Raw genomic sequence first — 24,210 nt, forward strand, 5'->3', positions numbered from 1 at the left:
AATGGCAGAAATATATGTTTTAAATAGACTCAATTTGCTTTCAGCAAAAAGACATTTGAAAGCATCATGAGCAGATTGAAGTTTCCAAAAACATAGCAGCTGCCAACATCAGAAATCTCTGGAGTGCAGTAGAGAGCAAAAGATCCTCCTCCACTGAATTTTGCCTGCAGAAAGCCACTGCAGCCTGGAGTGTCTGGATGTGTGGAAGGAATATATTTTTAAATGTGCATTAGTACCAGACTAGGTCAAAATACAAACATGAAAGAAGGCTTGATATTTCAAAGACTATGGAAGTGTACCATTCATTTTACCATTGAATGCAGCCTAAATTACAAAGCTGCAGATTTTTGCACTGCCAGGATTCAGCTCTACACATGCTTAATCAGTCACCCTAACAATAGAACAAGGCTGAGAACTGCTTTGCTTTCTTGAGAGATTATGTTGTTGGCATTATCCTGTAATGACACAACAAATTCTATAGACAAATTTTTCCGCAAAAGCAATTTCTCTCATTTTCACCTTAGAAAACCTGCACCTGAAGTAATTAACTTCACAGCAGTTTCATTCAGCAAAGTAATACAGCACATAAAATAAAATATTCATTAATAATACATTATGAAAACTGTAGTTAAACTATGACCAGCTAATGTAATAGCTAGCAGCTATAAAAATATATAGGACTATAAGAATATACAGGATTTGGTTCTTCACAAAAACAAAATATTTCAAACAAACTGAGGGATTTTGGAAAGAATAACTCTAGTAAAATTGCAAAGGACCCTCTACAAAATGGATTGCCAGGAGTGCAGTGAGCACTTTTTACAAAGTTTCAACCCATACTACAGAACACTTCCAAGAATTAAATCATTGATAATTTCTCCAAAAGCCAGTAATATATTTCTTATAAAAATTTCAAGGACCAGCCAATGATTCCTTCTCAGAGATGACTCAAACTGCAAGGAAACAGAACTGCATTACAAATAAAACCTTATCATGATGTATGGTGGAATATAGAAGGAAATGACTGAGAAGTGCACTGAATATAGCCTTTTGTTTTCATGTTAAAGCTTTATTTACTCTTTTACTCTGTCTTTCACAACCCCCTTAATTTCAATTTGTTGATGAATAATGGGAAACAAACAGAAGTCTACTAACCATGTCTGCCTGTGTTACGGTGTATTTTTTCCCTCTCACTTCTTTCTTTGCAGGATAAAAATTTGCTAATTAATTTCTGCCTAAAAGAGACCTTGAAGCTTAATGGACCTCGGGGTCTAATGCTTCAGCTTTTGTATGTTTAGCAGCCGCAAAACCTTTTAGTCAGAAAAGAAAACAAAGGCAATAGATATACTTAGTCCCAAGCTGGCTTTTTTTTTTTAACTGTGTAGCTCACCTTTCATAATTATTCTACCCATGCAGACTGAATGGTGCTGGAAAATAAATCAGAGGCAGCAAACTGACATGTCCTTTCTGAAAAGAAATGTTAGAAAAAAGCACATATGAGCTCCAGAATGCAGAAATACATTTTGATAAGGATAAAAACCTACTTTAAAGACTATTATCTCTTTCTTCACAAGGCATCAGATTTTCCAAGGCATGAGTCTGAATATGAAGCCAAGCTTTCTTTGGTACATGGATAAAGCCAATACAATCTAAAATGCCTACAGAGATACTGAGCTTACCAGCCACAAAGGCATCAATATAGATGCCCATGCCAACAGATCCTTCCATCTGTGTCCAAAACCTGCACAAACTGGCAATATTATACAAGACTTATAGGAGACACATGCTTTTCATTGGTAATCTATATAATATAGATCTATAAGAGAGCCAGGAATATAGGTGGTAGCACTTTTGGATGAGGTGAAAGACTCCCCAGTCTCCCTTGGCTGGGAGCAGGATCAGGTACCAACACCACAGTGCGTCCAAGGTGTCACAGGACATCCAAGACACTTCCACAGGACACGATGTAGGACTCACAAGGGATCTTTTCTTCCTGGACAGGCTGCTCCAGCCCAGGCAGCAAATCTCAGACAATTAGGTAGTACAGCTGCTGTTACAAGGCAACTGAATCCCTCACTAGAATCTTCATGCAGGAGTTTGGGCAACTGGACAGCTTGTGGAAAACTAAAATGGTGAGGTTTTGTTTAGGATTAAATCCCAGCATAGAGGTCTACATGGGAACCCTATTTCCCTGACATTCAAACAAGCTCAAAGGGTTCTAATTCATACTATAAATTTGTCACCAGAGACCCAAATATGTAACCAAAATGTTCATAATGAATAAATTTAAGCCTCAGTTCCCAAACTTCTCTCTTGCATTCTTGCCAACTGTGTATCCTCTCAAAGAGAATAATCTCTGTCCCCATCTGTACATCTCATGTTTCTCAGTTAGTGATGTATGAAGCCTTCTCCTTTTTTTTTTTACCATGAAAAAGGCACTGATGTTAATCTCATTACAACCAAACACATCCTCTTCTTTTTTGTTTCAAAACTTCTGGTTACAAAAGGAGAAAAAATAATTTCTACAATCATGCAATAAAAAATAGATTTTTCTTACTGATATCAGAAGTTTTGTAAGTGGTATTGAATGGACAAAGTCTGTTCAAATCCTTCTTCAGAGAGCAATTCCAGCTGCAAGGGCAGAGGGTACTGTCTGTAGGCATTTAAAACTGTTGCATGTGATCACTGTAACAGTGTCACTCCTTAGATCCTGTAAATTGAGGAAAACAAATTGAAGAAATTCATAAATGTGCACTTATTTTTTGGGGTTTCTAGGAACTCACATAATCACTTTTCATCACATACATGCTTCATTTACATTTTCAAACATAAAATAGAAAGCATTAAAAGTGCCTATTGTCTAGGTAAGAGACACTTCTAACAGCAGAACAGAAGATCTTTAATAGTACATACAATATACAATGGCTTTGGATAGTAAGTGAGAGTTAATTTCCCATTGGGAACATGGGATGAATGTGGATTACCTGTTTCATCCTTATATTGACTATTAACTAGAATCCTTATTATCAGAAACCACCTACAGTCTTTTTAAGGCTAGAAATATCAGAGACATCTGTCTTTTTCAAAAGAAAATAAAAGTTTAAAAAAAAACAGACTAGAGGGATCATTTACATTTGTAATATACCTATCACCTGTCCTAAATTATCATCAGAATGCCACCTCATGAGGAAAAAATAAATTCCTTTTTTAAAGCAAATAGTTAAAGTATATTAAAATCACCTGCAACTAGTCAGCCAGCTGTATCTTGATGCCTTTGCAGCTCACTACCAAGAGAAAGTTGCTGCTACACTAGTAAAGGATTCCCAGAGATATTCAACTGATCTTCCTAACATCACCTAAACCCACTCTAACAGTACAAATCAACAGCAAAGCAGTGGAGAGAGCAGGCAGTGGGAAGTATTAGGTTTCTAAGCCTTAACCAACACCTGAATTTCATCCAGATAAAGATAGAAATGCACAGAAGCGCAGTTCTCCTCCACTCCAAGGGCAAGTAGCATCATTTTTCCCTAGAAAACAAAAGCAGAATGGATTTACTCCAAAGGGAGATAATCTCAACAATTCTGCCCACTGATAGCTAACATCAAAATTAGGGCAAGCCCTCTAGCCAGGAGGCACAGAGATTGTTGACTCTGGCAACTCTGCTAAAAATTGTCAACTGGACATCAAAGGAGAATTCCTATCTGCTGAGAGAAGATCATAATTCACATTTAGTTTCAACCAAGATATTCTGCAGTCTCTTCTAAAGAAAGAAACAAGCAAGCAAACAAACTAGACTGAGATTTATTCCTTTATCAATAAGGAACCTGAGCTTCTTCTTGGCTGGATTCTTCTTCTTCATCCCCAAAATCAACTGCCATGCTAATTGCATTAAAAGCAAAAGATCTAATAGACTATTAATGAAAAGAGAACAGAATAAGAGGCCATTGCAAGACAGACAACATGTTGAGCAGCAAGAGGTAATTCTACTAAGTGCAAAATAACATTTACTCAGTCTTACCTAAAGAGGACTTTCATTTATTTCCAAACTCACGAAATTTTTAAAGTCTCCATAATGTTAACAAGAGAAAGTTCTCTCCCTAAGTAAACTAAAAAAAGACTATTTTAAAAGTAATAAGCTGACTAGAAATGTTAAGTTTTGTTTCTTTACATTATCAGTAAAAAAAAAAAGTTATAAGTAAAAAAATATTCCAAAGAGTTTATTTTAATTCCTACTTTTATTTACTGTTAATAAAATTTTCTTTATACCCTTTTGAAGGTTTGAGCCTGCTTTACCTTTCTCCTAATCCTATCTCACAGCAGGAAGTGAGTACACTAGTAAATAACCAGCACTGAAACCCCCTACACTCATCAACACAATAGTTAAAAAAAAAATCTCAAAATTAGAAAAATTTAAATTAGCAAACTAAAACCACGACATCAAATTGATGTTTCTGCCCTGTTTCAAACTGAAACCAACACATCTTTATTAGGAGTTTGCTTTCTTTCCTGTTGCCTGAAGAAGCTGGGTGTGCATCCAACAGATATCACGTTTCATGCCCATGTGTCCTCAGAAGGACACAGAAATTATCTGCTGATTAGGCACTTACAGACCTTGTCTGCCCATTCCAGGAATGAGGCTGCCTGTACTAACAGTGTTAAAGCTATAAAGACAGCATAGCTAAAACAGTTTTGGAAAAAAAAAAGGAGCAGAATTTCAGAAAAAAATACCTCTCTGGCACTCCCAGTTTTTACTCTCCAGTATTGACTCTGATGTAATTTTATTCTTCCATTTGTCTATATATACTCTATGTGAATTTGGGGAGAACTTAGACTGAGTAAGTCAGTGTTGCCATAGTCAGATGCATCTGTTGGTGAGACACCACTAAACTTTTCACCTCTCTGTGGCTGCCTAAGTACACTTTCTTTCCTTATCCATATTTCAGGAGTCCTTATGGAACATGAGGTTTTATTCAGAAATCCTAGCACTAAAAATATTTTTTATTCCACCTCAGAAGCCAGCAAACATGAGAAGACTAATTGAAGGACATGGAGATTTCAAAGTCTGGTACCATTCTGTGTTTTCAGCAAAGCTGAGCTAAACATTTGTTTTCTAAGACCCTTACCCAGCTAAAACAGCATCTTACAGTTTTGGGGGTTTAACACAGAAGACACACATGACCCTGTACATTGGATAATAAAAGCACAATACATTGAAGTAAAATGACTGCTATATAGGATGAATTTGTCCATCACTGTTCTTTTAATAAGTTTTGATTCACTTTCCTGGCTATTAATGGGACTTACTACTCCTCTGTTTTGCAAAATTTTGTATTTTGGAGGATAATACGTTGCAAACCTTAGTTTCTCTGTGTTCTTTGAAGACATCCCAAGCAAACGAATGATTTTTATTTCAGACTCTCATTTCACTCTGCACTTTCATTGCTATGAGGACTTTGTAATGATTACAAAATGCTTACCCAAGCAAAATAAAACTAAAAGTCATCTAAGGTACCCTGAAGTCTACTACACTATCATCAAAAATGTGTCTTATTATTTTCAATATTTTTTTGACTTAATGAAATGTGACTATGTAACCTTTCATTTTTCTTTCATCCAAATTCACACTACCATTAACAGCAGAAAAATTACATATTTTCAGGTGCAGAAGCAAGATATTCCTCTTTTTGTAACTAATCTAAGTCAGCTTTGATTAGTTACAAATGGCTTCATGTCCATTTTTAAGCCAAAATCTGTAGCAAAATTTGTCATGTGTTTCATTACATACACGTGCCATTTCTCTTTCATTGCAAAATCGAAATTAGTTTACAAACTCTAATTTTTGCTTTATTACCAAATGCTGATTCCTGGTTTCCTGATATTTTTGAGCAAAAGTTGCCTTTTAACTTTTCACATTTTTAGCAGGCTTTTTTTAATTCAAATCCTTCCATAAATGTATTTTCTACCTGCATATTTAAATGTGGTTTGTGGTTATTTTTTAAATTTAAACATTTTAAAATATTGTCTCTTATGCATTGCAATTAAAGGGCACCATTATATATTTCTAAACTCTGAAGCAGTGTTTTCTTACGGTGACAATTTTGTATCAGGAATAAATCACACAAAAGTGCATAAACCTTTGATATACAAATGAGGTCATAAAAATAATGTGTGAATTAGAAGCAATCTAATTCACACATAGACAAAATTGCTCCAAACATAACCTGCCATCCTCTGAACCTTTAAACAGACCTGTTAACAGAGAGGTTAATGACTGTGAGTAATCTAGATATGCACTGTTTCCAGGTTTGTTATTATACAGCAATAGCAACAATTCATAGACAAGCAACACCTGAGATGTTATTACAGTTGTTAAACCTAATTGCTTCCAATCCTTGTCCAAGGCAATCCAACACATGCTCAACACAAAAATAGGCATTGGACACTAATATTGTTTTAAAAATAGGTTCCATGTCCAGATAAATGATTTGTGAGCATGCTGCAAAATCTGGGTGAGTGTTACCCCAGTGTAGAAAAGTTATATTAAGCCTTCAAATATTTCACATTAAATGACAAAAGAAAAGATCACAACTTGAGTGTCCAAGCTATTTCTTCACAGGGATGTCTAAACACACATGAAGAATAACTTCCTTATATGATGAAGGAATATTCCTTCATCATATAAGGAAGGTCTGTGAATATTCCTTTCAAAAAGGAATATATCTGTGCTCTTTTTAGAGTTAATTCATATGGAAAAAAATCTTAAAATTGAAAAATAATATGAGAAGGGTAATAAAATGAACTTACTAACATGAATATGGCAGAAAGGAGAGATGCTGAAGTGAAGACTGAACAAGAAAGAAGACAGCAGCAAGTAAACATGCTGAACAAGCCAGCCATTAAAACCACTCCTGAAAATGCTGCTGTTTTGTTTTCCCTCCAGCATAAAATTTCACTCCAGAAATATGCTGTCTTCTAGGTAGTACAATTTCTAAAACCTACAATAATTTGCTTGGCAGTTACAATTTAGTGATCCATTAAAGACTTATCTTTAGGCTCCAGTTCTCTGAACCCATCAATCAGAGCTGAAGCAATAAAAGCTTGCTGAGGGCAGAATATTTGGGGCTCATTTTGAGAGCAGCTAAGCACCCTCAACTGTCAAAGTCATAGGTACAGGTCCCCAGCACAATAAAAAACCCTACTTCTCCTATTCTGTAATGCTGGTTTCCTTCACCTACACTGTCACTGAGCAGAGAAAATCTGCTTTAGTGTATTTCTCAGTAAGTCAGCTCTCACATTTCCAAGAGTAGCATGCATGACAGTGTGTTAGGATCAGAATCAGTCCTTCAACAGTAGTTTCATATTTTTCTTGGTCACAGTAAAGAGCTGCCTAAAACTACAGCAGACAAGGAAAGAGCAAGAAGGAGACAGTAAAGTTGTACTATCATGACAAGGAGCATTAAGGAGAAGCTGGACAGTCGCCTTCTCTTGCCACTGAACCAACATCCTTCTAAGATGTTCTAAGAGCTAAGAACTGCTGTTCAGAGTTGGAAAATGTTTGAATTCAGCAATTTTATTCAGCACAGGCATGGCTCTGGACCATCCCAGGTAAGAACTGACCAAGCTGAGTGTGTTTCACCAAGCTACCAGGTACAGTTTACCACTGGGGCTGAAGATCTGCTCTAGTCTGCTAGCAAATTTTTCTGAACAAGAAGTTGGGATGTGATTGCCAAGATGCACACAAGATAATAGTGTTGCCAGCTCCCCCACTGTTGGTATTTATCTCCTGATAATAGTATTTTTCTTCAAGCTCCAGTTCCTGAAATTAATGCCTCAGTTTTCATTAAAAAAGAAAAAAAAAAAAAAAAGAACCAAAAACCAAAACAAAAATAACAACCCAAAACAAAAACAAACAAAAAACCCAAAAATTCTGCAGATTTCTAGCTCTTTCAGTTGCAAGGAAAAGTTGGAAAATGAGACTTCAGAAGCTCTGAACATTTTAGAAACCCCAAAAGGGAGGTGTTTTATTTGGATTAAAGAAATTTGCTAAAAATTAATCTGGGGAATCTGATTCCCTGTTTGTTAATGCACAAGAATGGCGATGATGAGAAATACACAGAGGATCCCTAATGCAGGTCAATGGGACTCCAGGAGAGATACAGAAGATATTTTGGTCTTTTCTCTGCAAGAATAGCTCTAAACTAGTCAATAAAAATTGTCAGTGGGAAGAGAGTTGCTGTGACTTGCCTTCTTTATGTTTTATTTTCCTTTCAGGGCAGCAAAAAAGCATGCATGGTAGGCCTGTGTGAACTGCAGAGCTTGCATCATATGAGTGAGCAGGATAGCCCTAGCTGGAGACCAGCTGGAACACACCTGGAGAGGGCTGCAAAGGGACATAAAGTCACTATCAATTTATTGCCAACCAGCAGAACCATAAAGACACCAAACTCAAAGACAAGAAGTTGTTGGATACCAGATGGACACCAAACTCAAAGACAAGAAATTGTTGGATACCAGATGCCAGGGTAACAAGAAGAGTGAAATGGAAATTCCCATGGGTAAGGGGAAATGTGATTTAACTGGCAACACTAAAATTAAAAAATAATAATTCTTATGATTAGAATAGTAAAATCATTGGGATAGGTCTGAGGGAATAAAAGGTGTTAGTGGGTGATATGGTGTGCTACATGAAAGAGAAGGCATTTCTGGGGGAGTAAATGAGGACATTGAGCAGCACGTTCTGCACATATCAGTTTATGAATCTATGTGTTAAGGAAGGCCAGACAGTCTAAAAACAGGGTGTGTAACAGACCACTAAAACAGCCTGGGTAAGAGGATAAGTCCATCCCCCATAATGAGAAAAAATAGACATTTTATCCAGAGGAGTTTTGGTTGGACAGGATTAGAGCTGCTTACAGCAGGTACAGAGTATAATGGTCCAGCATGAACTCCAACAGAGAACTTTCACAATTGGGGTTTGCTTGAGCTGAACTGATGGACTAAAAGGGATGAACTGATGTCTGTGGTAGGAGCTGTTGCCTATTATTACCTGTAAAAGTGAGTTAAGACTACTTAGGGCACCACTGCTTCTTTGTTAGAAGTTCCTCCAGATTAAATTATTACTTATCAACAATTGGTTTCAGTAATCAAGAGTACAAATCAAGTTTTTGGTGAAATCAAAACATTTGTTTATTTTGTTTTTTCTTAACTCACTGTGGCAAAATATGGCTGCCCTTCTGGAACAGTCTTTAAAGAAGAACCACCTCATTCAGCTTGTGCTATGTGCCCCACTGTCAGTTGTGCCTTTGGAAAATCTTTCCAGTATCACATGGAGCAGGTAGGCAGTGTGCATGACCCCGCAGAAAACACTGGAAGACAGAAATACAGCAATCTCCATCTTGAAAATGTGGCTGCTTATAACCAAACCAGAGGGGGAAAAAAAAGAGGCAGAGTGCAAAAATCCCAGCATCAGATGACACCTATGGATCTAGGAATGCTCCTGGGACAAATAGCTTGATCTGACAGATCTAACAAACCTGTGACACATCCCAAAATCCGTAAATGCTGTTGATGTCAATGTAAGATGAACAGGGCTTGAATCTCACTCCATCAACCCTATATGCTCCTTTCTGATACCAGCAGGGAGAGAGAGAGCCTGAGAGAGGCAGCTGGGACATGGTTCTGTGCCATAAGACAAGGAGAACCTTTTCCACTCCTGTCAAAGGATAACCTGAATCTGTGTTGCAGTAAGGAGGCTTTTTACTAATCTGGAAAGCCCACAACACTGCACATTCACAATCACTAAAGTAGTATTCTCTTGGGGTGGTCTCACAGATCTCCCAGCCCTGGTTCATGCAGAGTTAAAAGCTTCATTCTTAAGCAGAATTTTCAAGAGATAATTACATGAACTTGATTTTTTTCTGGTATATCTAAAATAGGTGGGCATGGCATTCCTGTTTTTTCTTCTTCTATTCATATTGCAATAGAAAATGGCATTGCAAACTGTGGAAGCCATAAACCAGCTCATCCTAAACCATCTGAGATTTTATTTTGCCAATTTGTATTCTTAAGTACCACCTCCAGGCAGGAATTTGAGAAGAATGCTTTGTGTTTGGTTTATTTTGTCACAAGGTAGATATGGACTGAGTTTTTTAAATGCACCTATCTTATTTTCATAACACCTTTCCCTTTAATATGCTCAAACTGGAGTTGCCCACTAAAACCAGTAGTATGGAAGTAAAAATCCAGCAGTAACAGGAAGAGACAGTGAAAAAAAAATTATGTGCCAGTTACAGGGTTCTGGGGAATGCTGGAGAATTCATACAGCAATTGACAGTCACTAACTCCTTCCTCTGCCATAAGTGCATTTGATGAAGCTCCAAGAAGTATGTCAAGGTCACGTTTACCCAATTCTAATGAAGCAAAGCAAAAGTCACAATTTGTTAGCTATCCACTGGGAATAAAAGTGTAATTTTTTTTTAACAGCTAAGCAATTAAAAAGGCAAATGTGTTCCATATTGCAAGAGTGTTACTATATTAGATTAGGGAATGGTTCATGACCAAATGACACTGTTAATATGACCAAAAATTATCTGGTCTCCTAAATTACTATATTTCCCTTAGCAGAATGTTAATTTCAGGTTAGTAATTTTAATTGCCCTAGTATCTGACTGCTTAAAATTTCATTTCATGTCTTTTTTAAGTTGCTCCTCTTTGAATTTCTCTTCCTCCTACTCAGGGTTCTGTTTATTTTAATTGGGGGTTACTTATGCCAGATTGTGTACTGACTGCCCATGATTTTTTTAAACAAGCAATTTTTTTTTCAAACACACCATACTGTGGAAAGAGTCACTATAAATAACAGAAAGAATTTAAAATCCAGTCTCCCTTGAATGGAGGGTCTCTCTCTTCAAGATGCAACATCACCTAATAGTTTCATGGCACTACATGTTTTTTGCTTGATTCTGTCACCCTTCTTCATGCTGATTAAAAATGTCTTTTGTAAGCAGTGGCCCTGAAATCAGTGTAAGAGGAAAATAATCATTTTTACTTAGTCATCTGTTTTCCACAATGGTGGAACCATAACATGGCTACTTTATCCAGTGTGGAAATACAGGAGGAGACAGTAATTACATAACTTCTCCTTTTCTCTTAGTTTTACTATGAGAATTACAAAATAGCTTTACTTTCCCATTAAAGACAATATTTGCATAATGATTTCTTTCTTTACCAAAAGTTTGTTTCCTTGGTAACTAAAAACTTTACCACAAACTCCAAAGAACAACCAGCAAAGCAAATAAATAGTTACCAAGATGATTAAGCCAGGAGCACTGACCATCAGCAGCCATACAATGGTACCACAGTTTTTCTTAATCAAGTGCAGGTTCTGCTTAGGCAAAAATGCAGGGAAGGCTGGGGACAAAGAGAGAAAACTGAGAGAGAATTGTAATTAGTGCTGAAGGGGGAAAAATTGGTACTGATTTTTCTAAGACAAAATGTTTCCTGAATTCCTAGGAAAGCTGAACTGAAAAATATACGGGAACTTTTCCTGAAGATTTTACTGATCTCTAATTTATTGTTATTAATGAGGTACTTCTTGGGTACCCACTGGGTGCAGGACACAGTGAAGGTGACAGCAATGTATCTTTCTAGCTGGTGATGTGACCTGCCATTCTGCACTCTTGCCCTTTGGACATCTCAGTTAACTGAGCACATTCCTCAGTAAAACACACCCAAGGGTTTGGCACCCACTGTAACCACCTCTGGCCTTGCTCTGGCACTCTCTAATGCAACACTGAGCAAACTGCTCCAGGAGTCACAGGAGGGTGCTGTGATGGCCCCCTTTAACCAGGTCAGCACCTTCTGGCAGAGATTTCCCTAGAATAAAATATCCCACTAAAGACAGAAGTATGTGGGTAAATGGTCATAAATTAATCTTGTAGGTTTTACCAGGCGCAGTAATGACTGAAATGCTGTGTATGGTGTCTTTGTTACTCAATCTCCATTTCAATAGGCACAAAAAGTGAGAATGAAAGTTAGAGAAAATTATACAAAAAATTATTCTCTCCCAGAAGGTAGATGACTTTTCATTTTGGCTGAATCCTCATGTAAGGAGCAAAGAAGGCTTTTTTTAACATTTTCTATAAAGTGTATTTGTATTTGGAGTTGTTTTCAAGAAAAAATAAATCAGAGCTGTTTAAATAATAGTAGTTAAACCCACAAAAAGGCACTGATATTCTTTGGTATATGATTCTAATTCATAAGGAAACTGATGAATTCACAGACTTTGTTGAAACTTAACATGTGTTCAAATACTATAAGCACTGAATTGCTCGTGTACTTGCAAATAATTCTAGGAATCATTCTGATACCAGCAACTGAAAAATGACAATCACAACATATCATCTACCAGACATTGTAGCAGACAGATGTATGTTCCTTAAGAATCAAGGAAAAGGTATAGGTGTTGCTTTTTCAACAGGATATTAGATATACAGGTAGTTTTTCCAGTTAAATCATTGTCTTAGTGATTTGTCTTACTGTAGCATTTCTAAAAAAAAGTTATAAATGAAAGGTTGTACTGGCACAGAAGAGAAGAGAAAATAAAAATGCATACTGATTTTAAAACTTTGAAGGTACAGGTGAAATCACTTCACCTCATGAATGGGAGGATCTGCAAGAGCAGCTTTGGTTACTGTTTTGAGAGGTAGCAATAATGGCAAGATTTGGCTAACTGTAAAAGAGATAAAATAACTCCATAATGAGTTTACCACTATTAAATACTCATTGAAGAAATAAACAAATTTTTCTCTTTAAGAACAAGTTTAAATTGGATACACCACAGATATCACAGTATTTGGAATTCTGAATTGACAAATGGAGGATTAAATGTATCCATAAAACATTATTTTCATTAATTGAGATGCACTTAATGCATCTTGGTCCTCTGATTTTATTTGAAGGAACTGAATAGCAGAAACTTGCTGCTATGTCATGTGAATGTCACATAGTCCAGGGGAGACTAAAATAATGTACAGACCTGCAGAACTAACTACTCAAGACAACTTTTACAAAGAATATGAGCAAGAATAAATTTCCTTTGCAACCCTATATCTGAGTAAGCCACAATATCTCATCTACTAGCTACCCACATTTTCATATTTAAATAGAAAAGGAAAGGTCTGATATTATAGCAAGGTCATGATTGGGAGGAACTTTTTTGTTTGTTTTGGGTTTTAACTACTGTAAAAAATTATGACTGAACCAGTAGGCAAAAAATGTCATTGAATGATGAGACCTAAAGCTTCCACAATGTCTATTCATTATTAAAATTGCTTCTTATTGCAACGGGTGGGGAGCTGATGGTGAAACCCTTCACAGCCTTCGAACCTCAGGAAGTCTGAAACTTTTGAAGAGACACAGCTCCATTTTCTAGCATGTTTGGTGCAAGGTGAATGTCAGAATCCTAAAGGAAGTATCTTTGGTATTTTGTGTACACAAACTTAAATGCAGTACTTGATTGTGTGCTTTCAGAGGCCCCCAGGAAGCTGGTTAATCTTTGTAAGAGCTCTTCAAAACTAGTGGCTAATGGAGGCTGGTAAGTATTGCAAAGTAGATATTACCCTCAATGGGATCCAGTAACGATGTTTTCACAGTCTGAAAAACGACGAACGAATGAAAGAAAGAAAGGAACGAAAAAAGAAAAACGACAAAAGAATAAAAGAAAGAAAGGAACGAAAAAAGAAAAACGACGAACGAATGAAAGAAAGAAAAGAACGAAAAAAGAAAAATGACAAAAAAATGAAAGAAAGAAAGAAACAAAAGAAGGAAAACGACGAAAGAATGAAAGAAAGGAACGAAAAAAGAAAAACAATGAACGAATGAAAGGAACGAAAAAAGAAAAACGAAGAAAGAATGAAAGAAAGAAAGAAACGAAAAAAGAAAAACGAGGAACGAATGAAAGAAAGAAAGGAACGAAGAAAGAAAAAAGCGACGAAAGAATGAAAAGAAGAAAAGAGCGAAAAAAGAAAAACGACGAAAGAATGAAAGAAAGAAAGGAACGAAAAAAAGAAAAACGATGAAAGAATGAAAGAAAGAATGGAACGAAGAAATAAAAACGATGAAAGAATAAAAAAAGGAAAGGAACGAAAAAAGAAAAACGACGAAAGAATGAAAGAAAGAAAGGAACAGAGAAATAAAAACGACGAAAGAATGAAAGAAAGAATGGAACGAAAAAAGAAAAACGACGAAAGAATGAAAAAAGGAAAGGAACGAAAAAATAAAAACGAAGAAAGAATAAAAGAATGAAAAGAAGAAATAAAGAAAAACGACGAAAGAATGAAAGAAAGAAAGGAATGAAAAAAGAAAAACGATGAAAGAATGAAAGAAAGAAAAAAGAAAAACGAAGAAAGAATGAAAGAAAGGAACGAAAAAAGAAAAACAAAGAAAGAATGAAAGAAGAAAGGAAACGAAAAAAGAAAGACGACGAAAGAATGAAAGAATGAAAGGAAGAAAGAAAGATAAACGATGAACGAATGAAAGAAAGGAATGAAAAAAGAAAAACGACGAAAGAATAAAAGAAAGAAAGGAACGAAAAAAGAAAAATGATGAAAGAATGAAAGAATGAAAGGAAGAAAGAAAGAAAAACAACGAAAGAATGAAAGAAATAAAGGAACGAAGAAAGAAAAACGACAAAAGAATGAAAGAAAGAAAGGAACGAAAAAAGAAAAACGACGAACGATTGGAAGAAAGAAAGGAACGAAAAAAGGAAAACGACGAAAGAATGAAAGAAAGACAGGCAGAAGGAAAGAAAAACGATGAAAGAATGAAAGAAAGAAAGGAACGAAAAAAGAAAAACGGCGAACTGTTGTGTTGCAGATTTGACTTCCATTTATGATGTTTTCTCCTGTTTGTATTGTTCTCCCCATTTCGCAGTGTTTTCCCCAGTTTGTAATCCTAAGCATATTTTGATGGTCCAGCCCTCGTTTCCCCTCTTCCTGAAATGGTTCCCTCCCAGTCTGGGCATACTGCCAAGCCCTTGTCTTCACCTCCGTTTCCCTGGTTACCACCCCTCTTGTTGCCTTTCCCCTCCTCCTAGGCGCTGTCCATCTCCCGGGGCCCTGCCCATTTCTCCAGAAACTTCTCTCTTCCTTGGAGGGTGATTGGGCAGGTGCTCCCGGCCCCTCCCTAGCTCTTATATCATTTAGTTCTTGCCCGTGTCATTTATGTCCGATTCCCCTCCTCGGTTTCCCCCATTGGTTCTTGTACTGTATCAATACCTATGTTCCACCCCCTTTATATACTGCTGTTACTCATTACTCTCGGCCTTTTCTCGCCTGGATCCCCTGGACACAATAAAATCTCTGGGCTGCACCAGCCGAGTCTAGGTCCTCTTTTCTCTTAAGCTTCTCCACTTTTTCCTCACCTCCCGATATTGCTGCCCGGTCGAAGGCGCTGCCTGACGCCCCAGCACATCAAGGTAGTGCCCCTCCGCTGCTATCTGCTGCTGTGCTCCCTGCTAGCCGGCGCTTCCTCCTCCCCACCGCGTGGGGAGTTGAGACCCCTCGACACAGCAGCGCGGCAGTTTGGCGCACAACGTGAGGCGAGAGAAGACCGCCTTTCCCCGCGGCAGGAGTTAGTGACTTCGAGAGGAGTTTCACCTCTCTCCCGTCGCTCGCCAATTGCTTCGTGGCTGTCAAACTACCCTGCTCCGTTAGCAGACCCCGTTTTAGGGGTGGCGCTCCGGACAAAGATTTATTTTTTTTCTCGGTCGAGAAAAATTGGCTCAATTAGATTCTGTGGGGAGATCAAAAAATAAAACATTAGTTTATTGGAGTTTCCAAAATATTACAGCATTAAGAGAACAGCAGCAGAAACCGAGAGAACAACCACCCCCCCGTTCATGTCCTCCCAACCTCCGTGTTCCAGACCCTCGTCCCACCCCTTCTCTCCCTAAGAATAGAAGAACCCTTAGGAGAGCAGCTCGCGAGAGCACCGCGCCGGCTTGCTACCACCCGCCGGGCTCTCCTCAAGGCTCTCAGACCCCCCGCCTCCAAACTCCTGGCCAGACTTCAGAGGACTCTTTCCAATCCCCCACTTCCTTTCCCACTAAGTCCCCAGTTGCAAAGCCCAGAGTTAAGTTTGCAGTTTCAGAGAGTGGCAGCCCCCAGAACCTTCTACAAAATGGCTCCCATGGAGCCCAAAATGGCAGCGACCGCATGGCTTTTCCCGCCATCAGTTTTTTTTCTCCCCATAATCCTTTCCTTTCTCCCGCCAACCCTTTCCCCACCCCTTCCCTCTTCCACAACCCCGCCCCTAATTATGTTAATCCTCCCCCCAACCCTCCGCCTTTCTACACGCCCCTTTCTCCTCCCTCTCCCCAAACCCCGCCTTCTGTACCCGCCCAACAGGCGGAGCCAACTCCACCAGTTCCACCTCTCAGCTCCGTCCCGGATCCCACCCTCGGCCCCGCCCCTTCGCTTCCGGGTTCCCACGCCCCACTTTCCGGTTCCCACACTCCAGCTTCCGGGAGTGAAAGTCAAGGCAATTTGAATTCAACCTTACCACCTACAGTAACCGCAGCTCCTGTTTCTTACTTACGAGAGAGTGAAGAGCCCCCCCGAGCGCAATGGACCCCATTCCCCCATTCCACCATAAAGGAGTTGTGCAAGGCCCAGAGGGAGTTCTCCCGAGAGAGCGAATACTTCCGGGGGCTCCTTCGAGCCTCTTTGCTAGAAACTAATGTTGTTCCTGCCGATTTGCGGACACTTTTTCCATGCCTCCTCCCACACCAAAAACTCGGTATTTGAAGAGGGCCATGTTAGAAACTTCTTGGAGAACTGCGTTCTCCGCTCTGGACACTACCCTGGCTACATATGCCGAATCAGTCACTAAATTGAAGGGCTCGGAGAACTTCTCAAAGACTCTGACGACTGCGGCCAACTCAGCGATTTGAGGTGATCCCTCAACTGTAGCAACATCGGTCTCCCATTGCTGATTTTGAGGATCCCTCCAAGTCACCACAGACTTGTGGGATGCTCCGGACGCGTCAGTAAAGACAGTCAAAGCCTTTAAGGGCTTCCGGCTGTGAATTCTTTTTATAGATAATTTAAATTGACCGTCTTGATTGAACAATTTGTGGGCCAGTTTGTGAATTGAAATTTGTCCGGTGTAGGAATCCAGAGCAAATTGGAGGGCTTCATTCTCCATGAGGAGATGTTCTAACATGGCCTTGGTTAGTTGGCCCGATTTCAATTGGATTGGAATGTGGATGCATGTGAAGTCGACACCGGCCAATTCTCGGATCCGGAAGCGAGCCTTCCGGATCCGCTCAGCTATCAACTCTTGTGGCTGTGTCATTCTTTTGGACTTGTGATGGCTGAGGAACACCTACTCTATAATTAAGAGGGGGTCCTTCAAGCCAGGGTCCTGAGATGTCTTTGCTGACTCATCCCATTGAAAAACCAACCCATGGAGGTGTGGCAAATTTCCTAGAACGATGAATTTGAAAGGCAAAAAACAGTCTGGTTCTTAGAGTGAATCCTTCTCTAAGAAAGAACATTAATAATAGGCAGAAACCTACAAAGTGCCATAGCATTTGAAGGCAGGAGAGTGTGCTGGCATCATCCAGTCCTCATGACAGACAGGGAGAATTCCAACACCATATGCTATCAGCTGAAAAACGCCTACTTCTGAGTAAAAGTGCCCCTTAAAATTAAAATTATCTTTCTGCAGAACTCAAAGTCATTTGCATGTCTGCTACTTTTAAACAAGCTCAGAAGTAAGATTAATGGAGTAATGAAATTAACTCTGCTCCAAACCAGCTTTATATTCTGAGTCTTTCAGCAGGTTCTGAATTTCCATGACTCCTATGCAAACATATATTCACAGGACTCAAGTCAAAACTGTTTATCATCTTCCCCATAGCAAACACTAGTTCTCTCTTGCAGCATTGTTCTTTTTGTGGCATCTGGAGATTAGACAGTCAAACATAATTTAAAAAACAATTCAATGTTTAGCGTCACTCTATTTTCACTGTTTCTTCAATTATGTCATGTCACTTACCCTGAAGAATTAAAACATATCCTAAAAAATACCTCAGAAGAGTGATGCTTTCATGATGTATCACAAGATTTTGCTGTTAGCCTTATTCTTTTTCCAATTACCAAAATACACATTGCAGACAGACTGAGATCCTCCACAATGTCCAGAGGTGATTCTGCAGAGAAGCACAACTCCCTTGTACAGTGCACTCTATTGTACAGTGGCCTATTATAATTCCTTTGACAATGAAAAATCAGTGGTAAATCAATTAAAGTGCTCAAGTTATTGGCAAACTAAAAAATAAATACTGAAAATGTGGCAAATTGAGAACCTTTTTTTGGTATCAAAGCAAGAGGGATGGTTTTAGGGAGGTCTAACCAAGGGTTGAAAACTACTGCAGAGATAGCCAAGGGCAAAGTCATTCCATGAGTGCAGCCCACAGGGATGTTAATTCTCACTCTTTTAAGAAACCAGTAAGGGATGTACACCAAAAATATGCTGCAATGTTTAAGAGAGAAATGAGCAACGCAAATGCAGACTTCTGAAATGTGACATATTTACATTTTTTTCCTGCTGTATTTTTCATTGCAGGGATGATAGGATAACAATAACATAGATATATTTATTTTTTATACTGGATTTACATGAGAAGCTCACAATACCTGAAAAAAGCTATGAAAGCCTATCATTCAGGTTGTATTATCCAGGACACTTTGTAGCTTTCCAAAGTGGCCTAAACAGGCAATACAGGCCCAGGGATGGATTGTTATTTCTTTTCTCTGACTGACACAAAAGCCTTGCAGTGGGAAGGAAATTGTGTTGCGAATCACACGCCATCAAATGACTGTGGCATACAATGGGCTCCATATATCACCAGCAATATTCAAAACAAACAGATTTCACAGCACTGTCAGCCCATCAGGAAGTGGTTCACCTCCAGAAAGTCTTAATTTTCATTCTGAAAACCCTGCCAAAAGGGCTTTGTCTTTCTCTTCCATTGCAGCAGACTCAGCTGCCTGCAATACATTACACAATGTTTTCACTTAAACCCAACAACTGAGCTTTGTTATCAGAGCTATATTCAGAAACACACTTCAGCCTAAAATGGAATGAAAATCTATTTTCACCTGTTATATGGAGTGCATTTGCTTCTTCACTGAGGTAACACTATCAGAGGCACACACAGCTTAAACTTATTATTGATTTTTAGAAATTAAAGCCAGTTTCACATAGCTCAGGGCTTCCATGAGTCATAAAACTCCATCAGCAGTTAGTTCAGACTTTTTTTGTTCCTGGGGAAGATATGGATGGGTTCATGTGAACTGACAGGTGGAAATGTATTCAGTGTGAAAACTTCTAAAGGAATTTTTGAAGTATGACTTAGCAGAGAGAGGTTGATTTTAACTAACCTACGACCAGCTGAGTACAGAGACCAATTTGTAGAGAAATGAGGTCATTGCATTAGGGAAGTCTGAGATTCAACCTGCAGATGTTCATGCTGAATGCTTAACTGAACCTCTGGAGTCCTCGAAGCTACACTTTAAAAATGTATTTTTGGGTTTTTTTCTTATGACATATACATCTCATAGTAATGCAGAAAATGCTCAGACCACAGTCTCCAGTTCAATGACTTTTTCTCTTTCTTGTTTCAGGGTATCTAAAGATGCTAAGATGAAAAGCTGATTTTAAAATGAAAGAAAAAAAAACAGCTTACAGAAATAAAACCATACATTTCTTAAGAAAAAGTATCTTGAATTTTTTCATGGTGTTTCTATCACTACCCGATGCTTTCCTTTAGCTGATATTCCAGTACATACAACTATCTAAAAAAAGCCATTCTTTTTCTCACAAAAAAATATATATCAGATCATGCTCAAACTCAAACATGTTCAGATATGGAAAATGTCTGTTCCCTAATATGTCAGTAAGTAGAAGCTATAAATACTACCACCAAAATAGTTATTACTCAGACAGAGGCCACTGAGTCTCAGTGTCCCACTCTATAACAAGAAGTTAGCAGGTATTCTGAAAACAGTGAAATGCATAAAGCTATCCAGAAAAGAGCAAAGAAGAACCCCTAAATTTATTTTATTTCTGGAATTCTTTGTAGATGCTTGCCTCCCATCACCAACAGTGCACCTGTGCAAGTCATGAGCAGCCATGAGTTCCTCCAGGAGAATGCTCTGGGAAATGGTGTGAAAGGCTTTGCTAAAGTCCAGGTAGGCAACATCCATAGCCCTTCCCTCCTCCACCAAGCAGGTCATCTTATCATAGAAGGAGATCAAGTAAGTAAAGAAGGACCTGTCTTCCATGAACTCATGCTGGCTGTCCCTGATCTCCTGATTGTCCTGTCCATGCCACATGATGGTACTCAGAATGATCTGCTCGTGATGGCACTCAGCACCAAGGTCAGGCTGACACTTCTGTAGTTCCTTGGATGCCTCTTCCAACCCACCTTATGGATGGGTGTCACACTACCTAACCTCCAATCACTTGGAACTCCCCAGTTAACCAGGATTGCTTTTCAATGATGGAAAGTGGCTGAGAACTTCTGTCAGCTTCCTCAGTACCTTTAGGTGGGTGCCATCCAGTCCCACAGACTTCTGTGTGTTTAGGTGCTGTAGCAGGTCACTGACCATTGCCTCTTAGGTCATGGGGGCTTCCTTCTGCTCCACATCCCTGTCTTCCAGCTCAGAGGCCTGGTATCCAGCTGTTACTATTAAAGACTGAGTCAAAGAAGGCATTAAGTATCCCAGTCTTTTCCTCATCCTTTGTCACTGTGTTTCCCCCCACATTCAATCAGAGATTCTCCTTAGTTCTCCTTCTGTTGCTGATGTATTTATTATTGATTAATAAGACATTATTTATTGTCTTTTACAGCAGTGGCCAGATTAAGTTCTAGTTGGGCTTTGACCATTCTATTTTTCTTCCTGCATAACCTCATGACCACCTTGTAGTCCTCCTAAGTTTCCTGCCTCTTCTTCCAAAGGTCACAAACTCTCTTTTTGTCCCTGAGTTCCATCCAAAGCTCTCTGTTCAGCATGGTTTTTACCCAACCCTAATGTTTAATTCTTCTACCTTTCAGATTGAGATCATCCACAAGACCTTAAAAAAATTTTTAAGAGTTTTCCCTTCCCCTAATTATAGTTTAACAATTGGTATAATGAAGGGATCTAAGATCATCTACAAAATGGCACTCATGGGACAGCAGGTCCAGGTCACACACACTGTTTTCAAAAACTCTCCACTCATATGAGCGATCTGCATACCAGTGTAAATCATTGCTTTCTCAGCAAGTACATTCCTGTAAACTAATATTAATGTCAAGTTTATACTCATGAATTCATGCAGACTGAAAAGAGAAGTGACAGGCATTGATTTAATTTCTTGTCATGCATATATTTGCATAGTATTTACAGATTAATAAATGAAACATACCTTGTGTAAATCAATATCTACCCTGCCTGTATAGTGTAAACTTCATTATTCATGGTCTTATACTATGTTGAATGAAACATTAAAGATACAAGTAAAACTACTATGGATTGCTTTGAAGGACATAGGGAAGGTCATTGACTTAGAAAGAACAAAGAGAGGTACATGATTTCACAAATTTCACACTCTGACCCTTCTTTGGTTCTTTCATATTTTTTTATCTATTTCCCACTCCGTCAAACACAGATGAAAGCGTCTCAAAGGGTCATCATGAGAGGATACCAGTTAATGTTTGCAAATGTCTGAGAAAAAGAATAATATTTTACAGGCATGGATGCCTTCTAGTTTACAGCATCATTAGGTTATTCCCTAACCTTGTATGTCCATATGAAGTGACTATTTCATTTCAAAGAAAGGAGGCTGCATGATAAATAGAGGACAGCATTTGCAACCTATCTCCCCAGAGAATTTTATCACCATACAGTGATATCGTGATTAATTTTTGATTACTGTTGTAGATTAAGACAACATAATTTCAGCCTCTTTCTGTTCACTTTACAGAAACAAGACTCTGTGGAAAGCGCTCCATGTATGTGGAAACATCAGAAGTCCCTAAGTTCCTTTCTGGAAAGCACACTGGGTACAAGTGGAGGGAGTAGGCAGGGAGAAGAGGATTTATGATGCACTCCATAAAACACAATAACAGCTTTGTCCCAGGGGAACACTGCTGGCAACTAGAAGTTTGGTCAATCTAGTGGTCATGCTGGAATGACTGCTCTGGACAGCAGTGTAATGTAATGGACATTGGGCTAAGGTTTTCCTAGCTAACACTCAGGACAGAAATAGCAGCATTCACTGTGACAACACTTAGCTTCTAACCTGCTTGACAAGGCAGAAAAAAAAGTGTTTGGGACTGGAAAAAGTTCTGTGACAAGAAAAGCAGGAGATTTGTACTCCGCTCAGTCCAGAGCCTGTTCAGGCATCTGGACTTCCTTCCTTTCCTCCAGGAACTAAGGCAAACCAGTCCCCACAGCCACCAGAAGCCACTGGCTCCTGTGGACCAGGAAGCAGAAATACCTCAGATCATGAAGCTGATCGGACCCAGTAAACTCAAGGATGTCCCCCGTACAAAAAGGATGAAAGTGCTCCTCCCTCACCAGCGCATCAAGTATTTCCAGAACCCAGATTCTAACTGAAAAATATCAAGTAATTTCAGTCTGTTCTTACCACACCATGAGCATCTGGTGTATTTTCTGCCTTTCTTCTTCCATAATTGTTATCTTTGTGTTATCTTTATAACAGAGATGGACTGAGCTGAGATTAGGAATTGTATTGGGTTTGTGTGGTCTGGTTTTGGTACCAGGGGAGTTACTGGGGTCTTTTCTGTGAGAAGCTGCCAGAGGTTTCCTTCATATGCAGCAGAGTCAATCCCAGTGTGTTCCAAGATGGAAACACCACTGGCCAAGGCTGGGCCAATCAGAAATGGCAATAACACCTCTGTTATAAGATATTTAAGAAGAAGGAAAAAAGTTATTGCTAAGATGTAACTGTGGCCTGAGAAGAACAGACTGAGAACATGTGAGAGGAGCAGCTCTGCAGACACCAAGGCCAAATGCAGGAGAGGGAGAAGGTGCTCCAGGTGCCAGAGCTGAAATTTCCTGCAGCCCCTGGTGCTGCCCACGGTGAGGCAGCTGTGCCCCTGCAGCCCATGGAGATCCACCTGCAGTCCTTGGAGGAGCCCCACACTGGAGCAGGTGGATGCCTGAGAGGAGGCTGTGACCCTGTGGAATGCCCATGCTGGAGCAGGTTTCCTGTTAGGGCTTGTGACCCCATGGGATACCCACAATGGAGCAGCCTGCCCTCAAAGGACTGCTCCACATGGAAGAGTGACCCACTCTACAGCAGTTTGTGGAGAACTGTCTCTTGTGGGATGGACTCACATTGGAGGAGTTCATGGAGAACTGTCTCCCATGGAAGGCACCCCACAATGGAGCACAGGAAAGATTCCACTCCCTGAGGAGCAGCAGCAGCAGAAACAACTGTGATGAACTGGGGTTGTAACCCTCTATTTCCTGTCTCCCTGCACCACTGGTGGAGGAGATAGAGCTGGGAAGGATGGAGGGTGGGGGGAAGATTTTTTTTAGATCTGTTTTAACTTCTCATTATCTAGGTAGTACTACATTCAATTAATATCTCTAGTCTGCTTCTCTCACGAGGGTATTTGGTGAGTGATATCTCTGTCCTTATCCCAGCACATGAACCCTCCATTATATTTTCTCTCCCCAGTCCTGGCATACAGCTAGGGTCAACCCACTACAGGAATATCATCATGCCATAACACACAGTATTCCACTAATCTACTGACACAGTTTTGTGCCCAGATTCTATACATATTATGTTTGAACTTTTCTGGTTTTCATATATTCAGCAAAACCAGTCTACTGTATCAGCCAAGTTCCTCTAACATGGTATTGATCAAACTAGCATCATTTCCAAGCAGTGAAATGTTATTACATTGAACCTGGAACCAATTTTGATTTTCCATAACTGAAAAAAACCAAAGATGAATCATTGGTATTGAATTCCAGTAAAGAAAAGACAATCAGTAGAGATCATGGAGTTTTTCAGGAATTTGTCTTTCACCTGAAATTGTGAGCTGGGAAGCAGAAGAAGGATACTGAATGGGTAGACCATTCTTCTGCTGGAGACAATGCAATGGAAACTGTGAACCCTCAT

General features: G+C 39.2%; 1 long non-coding RNA gene across 1 annotated transcript; it reads right to left on the reverse strand.

Annotated features, from left to right (window-relative positions):
- Positions 1 to 1,387: 1,387 nt before the first annotated feature.
- Positions 1,388 to 3,526, reverse strand: LOC127059353 (uncharacterized). The gene is made up of 3 exons (XR_007777043.1): positions 3,447 to 3,526; positions 2,558 to 2,710; positions 1,388 to 1,467 (listed from the first exon to the last, which is right to left on the reverse strand). It is a non-coding gene; the product is annotated as an uncharacterized LOC127059353 (long non-coding RNA).
- Between the last annotated feature and the right edge of the window lie 20,684 nt (positions 3,527 to 24,210).

Source organism: Serinus canaria, chromosome 3, assembly GCF_022539315.1.
Source record: "Serinus canaria isolate serCan28SL12 chromosome 3, serCan2020, whole genome shotgun sequence".
Classification (NCBI taxonomy): domain Eukaryota; kingdom Metazoa; phylum Chordata; class Aves; order Passeriformes; family Fringillidae; genus Serinus; species Serinus canaria.